General features: G+C 36.5%; 1 long non-coding RNA gene and 1 pseudogene across 2 annotated transcripts in view; both read left to right on the top strand.

Annotated features, from left to right (window-relative positions):
• Positions 1–606: 606 nt before the first annotated feature.
• LOC309632538 overlaps positions 607–14,270 on the top strand; it is a 95,047-nt gene continuing 81,383 nt past the window's right edge. Inside the window, exon 1 of the long non-coding RNA XR_014246963.1 lies at positions 607–5,590. This is a non-coding gene — a long non-coding RNA (uncharacterized lncRNA). The remainder of the gene's footprint in view (positions 5,591–14,270) is intronic.
• On the top strand, positions 5,582–13,928 carry LOC309632506 (small ribosomal subunit protein eS26 pseudogene; annotated as a pseudogene). The gene has a single exon. The product of its transcript is annotated as a small ribosomal subunit protein eS26 pseudogene (transcript).

Here is a 14,270-nt window from a genome sequence, read left to right as displayed (position 1 = left end):
GAATCTTTAGATCAGAAAAGACGCAAGCAGCCTCTGACAAGAAGGAGGGCTGTGCATAGCTAGGTCAGAATTGTACCCTTTAAAATTCTGGCCCTTAGGGAACAGTTCATTGAGTGTTAGAGTGGATCCTGAGGATAAATGCGAAATTTACCAGGAAATAAATTTTTTTAGTGACCACTATTAGTTTCAAAGTTATGGGTTATAATAGATACATATTTTGTATACTTTCTCAACCCAGATAATTCATTTAGTTAACACGAATATTTCATATTGCTTTAATGTAACTCAATATGATTATAATATTACTAGGTATGGCCAAAAATGCTTCATTAACTCAGGTACAGGAAATGGAATCAGAATTTTTAAGTGATTTTGCACAAACTTCTAGGCTCCAAATGTATATTTTCAAAATGTAAAGTGTTGATATTAACAGTATAATGCAGAAATCTTTTCCAAGTTGATATAATGCAATTTACATTTACTCCTGATGTAAAAGGTAAAGCCTTTTGAGAAAAACAGGTTTACCTCACCCAGGAAAAAGTCTCTTACAATACTGGATCTTTAAATAAATCTCATACCCATTTGCCCAAGTCTCCAACTAAAAGTTTCCCAAGTGTGCCAGATAATGGTTACCCTCTTTTAATCAATATTTCTAACCACAATATTTCAGTGCAGTTGAAAACATAAAACAATTCCTTGAAATTAGAAATATGACTAATATTCAAATACAGATTTACTGTGGATTTGAAAAGATTTACATTTGACTATTTTTTCTTTCAATATATAAGAATGATAATAAAGCCTTTATAGGCTTTAAGGTTTACAAAATATATTCTCATATTGTGACCTTCTCTAAGTGACTATGGGAATTGTGTTCCTACTCCATTTGATCTCTACTCAGTCATGCCTCATACTTTGACCAGTGGCCCTTTTCAGAATTAACATTTTAACTCTGAATACCACCCAGGAGATCTGTTCCTCTTCTAATCTTTCTTAGCAGTTTACAAATAATCTACATCATTTACCATTGTCTCTCAGTATGTCCTTGCAGTGTTACTTTTCAAATTTTTGTTATAGCATCTGCTTTGACAGACCGCACAGCCGTTGTTTGGGATCCTAGCATCCATCACTTACTCCTCATATCAACTGGACAATGTATAGGAAGCCTTGCTTTGAAGAATTTAAGCTTGTCGTGGTTCAGTACCCAGTTGGTCATGATAGCCTCTGGCTTCTGAGTTAGCTTTAACTTTGGCTGAGCAACAGTGAAATTACTATGGCAATGTCATATGCAACAGGAGGACATAAATTTGGTGGGAAATTATTCTGCTTAAAATACCAAACATTTCAGAAAATTTTTTAAAGTTGTGCTTGGAAGGATCACTAGGGAAAAAAAAATCTAGATTTAAGACAAATACAGAAAACAGGCTATAAAATATTTAGAGCCAGTGATTAGCTAAGAATTGATCCAAGGTAAATTAACAAAAAATCCTTGAAGGGGGGAGTTATAAATGATGTGTTTGCTCAGGCAGCAAGGGTAACATTTTCACTAAGACTGGATAATCATGTGTTGAACACAAGCATGTGAGTTTATTTTCCTTTGTGATATGGATTGGAGATGTCAAGGCTGTATGAACAACTTAAAAGAATCTGTGTTTCTTAGGTATATAATTAGGACCAGAGAGTGGAAAGTTAATATATTCTAACTAATTAGTCTAAATTGGAGCAGGCAGAAGTGATAAATTAAAACCTGGCCAGGAAGCTCTGCAGCTTCTAAATCAAACTCTAGAAGCATTAAACACACCAGAGGAGCTTGCAAAATGACAGATTCCTAGGCTCCACCCCAGATTCTGATGCAGGTTTGGAGTGGAAACCTAGAATCTGAATATTTGATTTGGAGACAGATGTTCCATGGAACACGCTTTTAAAAAACACTGCTAAATTGTATGACAAATTTACATTTCCTGTTAAAACAAGAAAGGGAACTGGTTTGGAGAGTAAAATGAATGAAAATAATTGTGAAATATAAAATTGCCTTATTTGCCAGAATTGCCAAAGTTCTGCAAGCAAAGCAGCTGTGCCTCAAGAATTTATAAGCAGATATCTGCACATGTTGTATAGTGTATACACTCTGTTTCTTTAATCATTAACTTTTTTTTTTTAATCATTAACTTTTGGTTAGAACCATTGAGACAAGGTTTATATGTACATATATGACATGTACATGCCTATAGCGTTGAGTGTGGACGCTGATGACAGACTTCCTGGGTTCAAGTCCTGGCTCCGTTGCATAAAGGCTGTGGAGACTTAGGCAAGTTCCTTAACTTTATTGTACCTCAGATTTCTTACCTGTAAAATGGGAATGATTATAACATTTACATCATGGAGATTATTAAAGAGTAAATTAGTTAACACATATAAAACACTTGGAAAATTTCCTGGAAGCCTTAAATTATTTCCTTATAATAGTTATCGCCTAATAGAAATCTGCTGAAATAAATTAAATTGATGGACTACGATGACAAACTTCGGATGAATTGAAGGCAGTTATTGCTCAACCTGAAATGTGAACCCATAAGGAGAGTAAAGTAAATAGAATAAACTCAAGATTAGAGTGAAGCCTGCAATCTGATCTTAAGTTTTATCTGTCTCCCAAGTTCTTTATTGGTGCATTTTTTCTTAGAGGTTAGTTTTAAAATTTTTCTTAATTATTTATTTTTAAGGCATGAAAGAATTTACTGGAAATCATTTAGGGATACTAGAACAAACTTCTTTTCTTTGGAATCCATGCTTGTCTTATTCTCTGTTCTTCTCCCCAGTGTTGATTTTTCTGAAGCCATGGCAAGACCAGATATTTTTCAGCTTCTCTCCTGTATCCCAAACACTCAGTATCAATACAATTTTTAAATAATTCTACACATAGTAAAGGAGGAAACTATAAAGTTTGCAAAATAATGTCTTCTTGTTTAATCCCATGGCCCCAAAGTAGGCAATTCGAGAACAAAAAAGCTAAAAAATATCCATCTGTGTCTGAGGAAATTAGCCTGGCAATCATCACCTCAATTTGGTGGTAGAGTATCCAGTTAGGAACGAATACTGAACTCACAAGAGAGATGTTGTTCACAAGGAAATCCACTTCACAGCAGCAAAACTCCAGTTCTGGAGCTGGGATCTGGGACAAAATTCCATATGATGGAGATTCTGGGGCAGAGGAGCCCTTACACCTGATGCCAAAATTCAGAGTGAGGTAGTAGGTTGAAACTAGGAAGAGACACCAGGCTCTCCTTTAACAACATAAAGCAGCAGGGAGACCAATAACAAAGACCTACAGAAATCATCTGTAGATAATGGGATTCCAGATCTAGCAGAGGAACTTAATTGTAAGTCGCATTGTATAGGGCATCGGCAGCTGTTGATAACTTCCTGCCCAAATTTGAGTTGGCTCAGTAACTAGAGCTGGACTGAGCCTTCAGTGGACCTTTAAACAATAGATGAGTCTAACGAATCTTGTTGAGTAAAATAGAATCAAAGATCATTTCTGCAGTGCTGCACTGCTATGCCACTTTGTGCTTCAGGGGATGATAAATGGGTCATACTGAGTAGAACAGCAAATGGACTCTGGAGAGGATATTGCCAGCAAAGAGCAACAGCCATAGAGAAGATGCCTCACAAATGAAAGGACTTCCTGCACCTTGACAACATGTGCTTTACGCTATGTGACTTCAAATGATTTTAAGAACTGCTTTGTTCTGCTCAATAGAATAATGTCTAATTGTTTTAATTAACTAGAAAAATGAATTGCTGAGTGAGGTTAAAAAGAAAAGAAAATGCATTGTAAACATTATTTATGAGGAAAGAGATAAAAATCAGAATGATGGTCAAAAGACTTCTTATTATAAAACTTGTGTTTTATTCAATAGTTGGCCAGTTTCATCTTAATTTTATGTCAATTAAGCATTGATATTTATCCTTTCCCTATGGTATAACAGTTCTGGCATACAAAGAAAATGTACATTATATTAACAATGGAGAATAACTCTCAAATGATACCTTAGATGAAGAACTTTTTCCTTGCTTTCTTGTTTTCTTCCTCAAGCTTTAATATTTGTCTAAAAACTTTTATTTTGCACTAGCTCAGTACCTAGAAAAGATTTTTGACTATAGCAATTCAAGGAGAGCACCAAACTTTATAATATATTACTTCAGGGCTTGTCTCTAGGCAAGAAGCAGGAATGGTTGGTACTAATGGGAGCATAACGGTTCTGAAAGAAAACCAGTTCATGGCATTATGAATCATAGGGCTCTAAAACATTTATAAATGAGTGAAAATGCTTGGGGCTGACATGAATTATGAGTCTCATTATGGCACTATAATATCTCCAGCAATGCTTCAGAGGGCATGACACCTCCCAAGAAAAGTGGTAAGACTTCCATTACATTACTTTTCTACTCGTAATTGGCTATGGTCAAGGTGGGCTATATGATCTGTATCCCTGGAGTACACATGACAACATATCTTTGCATATAAATGTTGGTCAAGATCCTGCAAGACTCCTTTCTTCTAAGTGCCAAGCATTACTCTTGACCTTCAAGAAATATTAACAGGCCCTAGAGTGAGGACAGCATTTCCAATCTTTCCATTTCTTTAAATAGCACTTTGGTAGGCTACAATGCTCCTATTATTTTCCACATGCCGATAGACACTCAGCAATATTGAAAAAAGATATTTCCCAGAAAAAAAAAAAAAAGATCAGTTACTTACAGTAGTTGTGAAAAGAAAAAAATGTGGTGAGCTCCTTATTAGTGCAAATATAAAGGCTCTTAGAATTAGCACATTCTTGATTTTTATCATCTCAATTCAGCCTAGGCTAACATAACTTCACTAATTATGAAGTGGGTGAATTGAGAGAAAAGACTGTCTGAAGTAATTAAAAGACTGCATTATCAATCCTTTCCAAGAAAAATTTGTATTATTTTCAAGTAAATAGGCTTATCAAAGCATGGCTTTAAGCAATGGCATGTGTTTTTGCTTTCAGTTTTTCCATTACATTTTTGTATGCACACAAATACTTCTAAAATAGCTGCAAAAAGTGTGTTAGCTTAAGGAGGCAAACGTTCTGCTTGGAAATTCACTTATGCTGTTCCTGTGTTAAGAATCTCTACACACACACATACTTCTAGTGTGTGTATATTTATCTATCTATCTATCTATCTCCTACCAATTGTGATGATGACCAATTAGAATTATTGTGATTTCAGTGTGTGGCAGGGATACTGCTATATGGTTGCAAAACTTCTTTTTCCTCTTAGGACAAAACGTAGACTTTGAGAGTCCAGCCTCCTTTCAGTGACGTAGGGTCATGTTACCGAGTTCTGGTCTTTAAATGTGAGTGGGGGTGATATTTGCCACTTCTAGCCTGCCCTATAGGAACATCCTGACTGATACTTTTTGCTCCCTTTTTTTGTCTCACCAGCTGAACGGAATATGGTAGAGGACTCCAAGGCCTTAGGAAACTGGGAAGCTACCAGGTCAAAAGGATCCTAGGTGCCTGAATAATGCCACAACCCCTTGCTGACCCACATCTGATATAAGGTAAGTGACAAACATTTATTATGTTAAGTCACTGAGATTTGGGGGTTATTTGCTATACGTAGTTGTTAGCTTACCCTAGTGAATTAATAATGAATATAGTTTTTAATTTAAAATGTGTGAAAATATGAACTCAAAATATTCCTGTTTAAGACACACAGCAAAATTGAAGATGTATTTTCCTCCTTTTGTCATGTGTTACAGGAATGTCTTCTCAGAGATCGGTAGACTTTCATTTATTAGAAAATTGTGCTATTAGAGAGAGATTATTGGACAAAATTAAGCAATTCTTAGAAGAAAGCACGTCCAGGAACGTGGTTTGGCACCTACTCAGGGGCACAAGTCCTATCACTATTTGGATCCCATCCTCCATCACTTTATTTATCCCTGGATCCTTGTTTTCTACAGCTCTCTCAGCCTCTCAGCCCCATTGCTGTTCCTAGGTGTCAGTATTCAATATCTGACCACACACCATCAGAAAATCTCTGTCCTCCACTTTCCTTTCCTTTTCTATTACAACTAGAAAAGGACTTTGGTTAGTTTGTGGAATGACAGCTACAATTAGTATGTGGGCTTTAGCATGCTCATTGGGATTTGCTACACTAATCAGACCAACTTATAGCTTGTAGACTGTGAAAGGCTTTTTTTGTAGTGATTAGTATCTACATGTTTTCTGTGTGACTTATCAGTACAGAAGACCTGAATCACTGTAATAACTACAAAAGACATTACAGAGAAGAGGAAAATAACATTTTTACTTTGAAAACTGCCATAGAATATAAAGCTCATTTTTGTATATTTAAATCCTAAGATATGAATACATAAAGCACATACATACATATACAATTAAGAACTTTATCTAGCTCTCTCGCCTCCTGGCTTCCAAGATGACCAAGAAAAGAAGGAATAATGGTCATGCCAAAAAGGGCCGTGGCCACCTGCAGCCTATTCGCTGCACCAACTGTGCCCGATGCGTGCCCAAGGATAAGGCCATTAAGAAGCTCGTCATTCGGAACATCATAGAGGCCGCAGCCATCAGGGACATTTCTGAAGCGAGCGTTTTCTATGCCTATGTGCTTCCCAATCTGTATGTGAAACTGCATTACTGCATGAGTTATGCCATTCACAGCCAGGTAGTCAGGAATTGTACTCGGGAAGCCTGGAAGGACCGAACACCTCCACCCCGATTTAGACCTTCAGGTGCTGCCCCACGACCTCCACCAAAGCCCATGTAAAGAGCTAAGTCCTTAAAGACTAAAGAAATACTGTCCCCTGGAAAGACAATAAAGTGGAAATTATACTTTAAAAAAAAAAAAAGAAATTCGTCTGTAATATTTCTAATGATTTCATAAAAGTAAAGTAGGGTTATTTTCTTAAATTATGAGTCCTTATGCTTTCCTTCAGGAAGAGCTCTACTTGTTTCCCAGAAAGCTTTACATCTCCCTAAAATTCATATGTTGAAGTCTTAACCCCCCAGAACTTCAGAATGTGACCTTATTTGTAAATAGGGTCATTGCAGATGTAAGTGGTTAAGGTGGGGTCATACTGGAATAGGATGGGTCCCCTATTCCAATATGACTGGTGTCCTGATTAAAAGGGGAAATCTGAAGACAGACACACACACAGGGAGACCAGCCATATGAAGACAGAGATCAGCCAAGGAACAGTTTGCCAGCAAACCACCAGAAGCTAGGACAGAGGCATGGGACAGATTCTCCCTCCCAGCCCTCAGAAGGAACCAACCTCAGAGTGATATCAACGAGATGGTGGAATAGGAGGTCTCCTGCTTATCTCCCCCCAACTCAGCAACAATAAATCGGCAACCATCCATAGGCAAAAGTGCCTTTGTGGGAGCTTTGGGATCCAAGTAGGAGACTGCGAAACCCTTGTAGAGCCCAAGACCAAAGAGGGCTGTTTTGAAAAGGCAGCCCATGCGCAGATAGCACACTTTCCAATTGTGGTCCCAGCTACAGACTTGAAAGTAGCCCTGTCTCCCCGTGGACTCCTCTACAGCCCCGTTTGGCATTGTCCTGCCACAACACCATCTGCCAAAGGACTGCGCAGGAATCACGCCTGCCTATGCCCCAGGTGTCTGGCCAGCCGACCTCAGTCCTGGCTGTGGACCCTGAAGTGGTGTGTGATCCAGCTGCAACCCCTCTCAGGATGGTAGTCCTGACTATCCAGGCAACACCCCCTCCACCGCCCGGGGAGACATGTCTATCTGTGCCCTGAGGCAGGACCTCCAACCTAGGTCCAGCTGCAAACCCTGAGCTAGCCCTGTAATTTGGCTCTAGCCTCTCTCAGCCATGAACCAGGAATACTCCTGCCCTTCCAGGGACCCACCAGGAGACACACCCTTGTAAGCACCTGGAGGTAGGCCTGCTGACCTCGGTCCAACTGCAAATGTTAAAGGGGCCCTGACACCTGCCTCCAGGCCCTCAACAGCCATAGTCCAGGAGCAGTCATGTCTGCCCAGGGACTTCTTCCAGCTTCTGGTGGCTCTTCATATTCCTTGGCTTGTGGCAGCATAATTCCAATCTCTACCTTCATCTTCACATAGTCTTCCTCCCTGTGTCTCAAGTCCCCCGTGTCCTTTTCTCTTTTAAGGATACGAATCACTGGATTTAGGTAGGGCCCATCTTAAATCCTGGATGACCTCATCTTGAGATTCTTAAATAATCACATCTACAAAGATCCTACAAAGGTCACACTCACAGGAAGTGGGGATTAGGACTTTCCATATCTTTTGGGGGGCCATTATTCAACCCCCCAACTACAACATCTTAAAACAGATGATAACTGTTGATAAGGTAAACTGACGATAAGGTAATCAATAAACCTTGGGTATTTAGAGAGTGCTGAAAATATGCAGTGTAACTGCTAAACAAGGACTTTTGAAATAGAAGATAATTTTTGTAATACTGCAAGGGAAATTCTAATAATAGTCTAGAACTAAAAATACTAGTCTATCTCAGCAAAACTTGGGAGTAGAGGAGAATGGGAAAGTTTAGGGAAATGAAAGTGTTTCAAAACTGCTAACTTGTTGGAGGGAGGATGAAAGCAGTGGGAAAGTAGAACAGCTTGATGGGGAAATAGTTGAAGGCTTGTTTTCTAATATCAGAGAACTAAGTGCTATATTATGAGATTCAGAAAAGAAAAGGGAATTTTCTGCCTTTTAACAAGGGAGAAGAAGAAATGAGTGACAACTCCTCCCCACTAAAAAAAGAAAGAAGGAAAGCAACATTGCAAACAGGTAATAGCATAATAAAAATGGAAGAAATAAAGTATATTAAGTGAATCATTAAAAAGACAGTTGTACCAAAATTATGACATAAGTCTAATATAATTACAATTAGGTTTTCAACAGGGATTTAAAAAAATATTGAGTTTCAATCATCTTAGAGTTCATATGGAAGAATAAATATCCCAGAAAATCTAGACAAACGCAGAAATTGAGGAAGGGAGGGAGGAGGGGAAGGAGGAGGGGAGGCATTCAACTACTCAGCTGAGCTGAGTTGACAGGAAAAAGTGAAGACCTTACACTGAAATTAAATAAATGTAAAGCTACTGTTGGAAAAACTATCAGAGAAGCAATATAGAAAATCCAGATATAAATCCCAGAATATACGAGAAGTTAATATGCATGCAACAAAGTTGGTACTTCAACTTACTGGAGGATGAGTTAAAAAGAATATTCTCATGTATTCTAGTGTATAGGTGGCATAAATGTGAACTGTTACAACATCTATGGGTATCAGTCTGGTACTATTTACTAGATAATTCCACATAGCCATTGCACCCTTGGAAATCTACCCCATTAAATAAAAGCCTTGATGTAAGCTCTATGGACTGGATTACATCCCATCCCAGGATTCATATTTTGAATTCCAAACCCCCAACGTGATGGTATTTGGAGACTGGGCCTTTGGGAGGTAGAGTTAAAAGAGGTCATGAGGTTGGTGCTCTCATGATGGGGTTACTGTCCTTATGAGAAGGGATACTAGAGATATCTATGCACGGCGAAGATCAGATCAGGGTGAAGATTCAAGGTCTATAGATGCTTTGACCCAACCTACCTTTCTGTGTTCAGTTCTTTGTTGTTTAATATTTATTGTTGTCTTCTCAACCAGATTATACATTTCATTCATTCATTCCACAAGCCTATCTAGAACATCCACCATGTGCCAAGCACTATACTAGATACTGAATATAAAAGTATATCTTTAAAAAAGTATATCTAAAACATAGTCCCTGACTTTTAGAAAATTTCCGTCTGGAAGAGGGAAAATTCAAATCTATAATTATTTCAAGGTACAGTACTGTGATGTGTGCTGTAATTTTACCATCAGAGTTCATATATCTTTGACAAAAGTATATCATTCTACATATAACCTGATAGGCACATAGTACTTCTTGATAAATAACTTTGTCTGAATACATAAATAATTCTTAAATTGTTACTCTATTGAAAGGTTTAATGAAGATATTTATAGATATGTAAAGGTAGCCTATTACCTAAATACAACCACACACTTCACTTGATTTTACATGGTGGCATAAAAGTCACTGAATTGAGAAAGCAAGGCAATCTTTTTGTAAAATAATTTTTTAATTGACGGGTAGTTTATTTACAATGTTGTGTTAGTTTCAGATGTACAGCAAAGTGAATAAGTTATACATATATATATATATATATATATATATACATATATATATTCTTTTTTCAGATTCTTTTCCATTATACATTACAAGATTTTGAATGTAGTTCCCTGTGCTATATAGTAGGTCCTTGCTGTTTATCTATTTTATATATAATAGTGTGTACCTGTTAATCCCAAACTCCTAATTTATCTCTCCTCCCTGCCCCTTTCACCTTTGGTAACCATAAAATTGTTTTTTATGTCTGTGAGTCTGTTTCTGTTTTGTAAATAAGTTCATTTGTATCATTTTTTTAGATTCCACAAGTAAGTGATATCATATTATATTTGTCTTTCTCTGTCTGGCTTACGTCACTTAGTATGACAATCTTTAAGTTCATCCACGTTGTTGCAAATGGCATTATTTCATTCTTTTTTATGGCTGAGTAATATTCCATTGTATATATACCACATCTTCTTTTCCATTCATCTGTCAACGGACACTTAGGTTGCTTCCATGTTTTGACTATTGTAAGTAGTGCTGCTAGGAACATTGGGGTGCATGTATCTTTTTGAATTCATTTTCATCTTTTCTGGGTATATGCTCAGGAGTGGGATTGCTGGATCATATGATAACTCTATTTTTAGTTTTTTAAGGACCCTCCATACTGTTCTCCACAGTGGCGACACCAGTTTTCATTCCCACCAACAGTGTAGGAGGATTCCCTTTTCTTCACACCCTCTCCAGCATTTATTATTTGTAGACTTTCTGGTGATGGCCATTCTGACCCATGGAAGATGGTACCTCTTTGCCGTTTTGCTTTGCATTTCTCTAATAATTAGCGATGTTGAACATCTTTTCATGTGCCTTTTGGCCATCTGTATGTCTTCTTTGGGAAATGTCTATTTAGGTCTTCTGCCCATTTTTTTGATTGGGTTGTTTGTTTTTTGTTATTGAGTTTTATGAGCTGTTTGTATATTTTTAAAATGAAGCCCTTGCCAGTTTGCGAATATTTTCTCCCAGTCCATAGGTTGTCTTTTCATTTTGTTTATGGTTTCTTTTGCTGTGCAAAAGCTTATAAGGTTGACTAGGTCCCATTTGTTTATTTTTGCTTTTATTTCTTTTGCCTTGCGAGAGTGACTTTAGAAAACAGTGGTATGATTTATGTCAGAGAATGTTTTGCCTATGTTCTCTTCTAGGAGTTTTATGGTGTCATGTTTTATATTTAAGTCTTTAAGCCATTTTGAGTTTATTTTTGTGTATGGTGTGAGGGAGTGTTCTAACTTCATTGATTTACATGTAAGCAAACGCAATGTTAATGACAGAGTAACAAAAGTTATGTGAGTAGCTTTGAAAAATAGTCTTGAATAAAACTGTTATGGGATTAATAGATATTGTAAGAAGGTCTTAACTTTCCCTATTGACTAAACTTTCTGTTGAATTATAGCCATTTTCACAATAGAATAATACTAAAAAGTAGGTAAATAACCTGTTGAATTTTTTTGCCCACTGTATACATACATAGTGGGTGTAACAATAAATATTTTGGTTAAGGATGACAGTGGATTTGGGGCCTACAGATTGCTAGCAGTGATTCAGAACAGATTTGGAATTTGCACAAAGATTCTAAGGTAACACCTTTCAATTTTAAGAATGATGTTGGGCCCTTGAGTGATACACACTTTTAAAAATATTAAAAAAAAAAATTTATTGTCTTTTGAAGATATTTACTATCAGCTCTGTATTGTGGGAGAGGCTGTATTACTCATTTCAGAGCAGCTAAATCATGGATTTAATTTTATTGAAGTCACGGCAAATAATCTGAACATGAAGTGATGTGGACACACCACTCCTTGATTCACATCAGGAATTAGGTCTCATTTCTTCCTTATGTGAAGGTATGTGTGTATACACTCCCCTCTGCTGGAAGCTAGGGATTATAGAGACACAATTCCATCACTGCTTGTGGCAAATGCTAGAGAATGGGAAAAATTAGAATAAGTAAACTTCCAACTACCCTGATTTTACTCATTGTAATCTCTAGTCCATGAAGAATGGGCTTCAGATTATAGAAAAAATGGTTGAGAAGCCAGCAAGAGAAGATGTGTTTTGAACTATAAGTTTTGGATCATATCACATAAATATTCTAATATATTATAATAAACATAAATTTAGTAATTAAGTATTCTCATTTATAATTTTTTTTTCAAGATGAAATAATTTCCTGGAAACCCACAACTCCTGTATAAATTGAAAAAACTATATTCTTGAACAACAAAGTTAAGGTGTATTAACTTTGGCCATGGAGACCTTCATCATGCCCAGATAAAGTACTAAGTGATCTCCAACCACTCCTAGAATATCAACCTTTAAAACAAGTGAGAAAGGAAGAGAAACATGAAATAATTTCCTTATATGCCTCTATCAAAAACTTCTTTAATGTTTCGTATTATTTTGTTTGTTTTGGAGCTCAGGTGCAGAGAGTTGGAGTAATCATACTCCTTATTCCACAGTGCACTATCATCCTTGGTCCTTGCAGAGTCTTTCAAAACTTCTCTCAGTTTAACCACCCACCAGCAGTGCAAGAGTTCCCTTCTACCCACACCCTCACCATCACTTGATGTTATCTACCTCTCTACATTTGTAAAATGGGAGGAGAGCAATTTTTACCTGAAATTAAGATTATCTGCCTTGACCCTGAACAGATTTTATGACACATGGAATTTGAGAGTGATCAATTAATATGAGGAAGTTTTTTTCATATAATATTAAAAAGATTTTCATGTAATATTCTCTCATTATATACAGAGAAGATACATAGAGAAAATAGAATTTGAATATTTCCTAGAAAATATGTTCCAACATATCTAAAATGTCCAGTTTTCAACACAAAATTATGAGACATGCAAAAAATGGGAAAATGTGACCTATATACAGGCAATAGAAACTGCCTTTAAAGGAGCCCAGATAGTGGATTTAGCAAACAGTAACTTCAAATCAACTATTAAAATATATTCAAAGAACCAAAAGAAACCATGCTTAAAGAATTGAGGGAAGACTTCAATGTATCATCAAATAGAGAACATCAATAAAGAGACAGGAATTATTTAAAAGAACTAACTAGAAATTCTGGAGTTGAACAACAACCAAAATGAAAAATTCAGTAAAGGGGCTCAGTAGTAGACTTGAGCTGGCAGAAAAAAGAATCAGTGAACTTAAAGAAACTATATGGGAATTGTGCAATCTAAAGAATAGAGAGAGAGAAGAATGAAGAAAAATAAACAGAACTTCAGGGAAATGGAAGAAAACTTTAAGTGCATAATGGGAGTACCAAGGGAAGAAAAGGACAGAAATATTTTTTTAAAAAATTGAAAACTTCCCAAATTATACGAAATACATTAATCTATACATTCAAAATGTGGAAAAAACTCTAAGTATATTAAATGCACAGAGGTCCACATCAAGACCCATCATAGTCGAAATGTTAGAAGACAAAGACAAAGAACAAATCTTGAAAGCACACACAAGGGAACCAATAAGATTAATGGCTGACTTTCCATCAGAAGCATGAAAGACTGAAGGCAGTGGATAATATACTCAAAGTGCTGAAAGTAAAATAATTGTCAGCTGAGAAACTTATATTCAGCAAAACTATCTTTTATAAAAAAGGCAAATAAATCCATTGCCAGATTAAAATAAAAAACCTAAGAGAATTTGTTAATATTAGATCTGTCTTACAATAAATACTTAAAGAATTTCTTCAGACTTAAAGCAAGTGACACCAGGCAGTAAGTCAAATCCACATTAAAAAAAACAAGAGTGCCAATAGAAAAGTAAGGAAATGAAAAACATCAGTCCTAGCCCTGAGACATGGTAAGCAGGTTCTAAAAAGACATATATTTTTTGATCCAGAAATTCACAACCAGGAATTTATTTTACAGAATTAATGAAGGCTTCAGAACTTTGGCTACAAGAATGTACATCATCATGTTTAAAACAGTGAAAAACTTCCTACCATGAGAAATTGGTTTAATCAAATGTACAA

The sequence above is a fragment of the Balaenoptera borealis genome, assembly GCF_965194805.1.
Source record: "Balaenoptera borealis genome assembly, chromosome: 7".
NCBI lineage: Eukaryota > Metazoa > Chordata > Mammalia > Artiodactyla > Balaenopteridae > Balaenoptera > Balaenoptera borealis.
Note: the sequence above shows the minus strand (reverse complement) of the source record. Positions and strands in the feature narration are given on the sequence as shown.